This window comes from Eimeria mitis, genomic scaffold, assembly GCF_000499745.2.
Source record: "Eimeria mitis Houghton genomic scaffold, Emh_scaff3114, whole genome shotgun sequence".
Taxonomy (NCBI): Eukaryota; Apicomplexa; class Conoidasida; order Eucoccidiorida; family Eimeriidae; genus Eimeria; species Eimeria mitis.
Genome location: NW_013571458.1, coordinates 6,670 through 6,928, shown reverse-complemented (window position 1 = coordinate 6,928; position 259 = coordinate 6,670).

Below are 259 nucleotides of genomic sequence, written 5' to 3'. Positions count from 1 at the left end.
TTTGTCATGCGTTGAGGTCTCTTTCCTGTGAATATATTTGTTGCGTAAGGGTATTAGCGAGAGAAGAAATGTATAGAGGAGATAAAAAAAACAATCTTACACTCATGATGAGTTGCTGCTGCTGCTGGATGGTTTGCTGCACTTGAGAAAAAGGTTGATTTGCATGCAGAAGAGCAGCGGGAGACTTTTTGTTAGATAAAGATAATTCAGATTGTGGCAGCTCCGGAGACACCGCAGTTTTGTATGTGCGGCCGTAGCG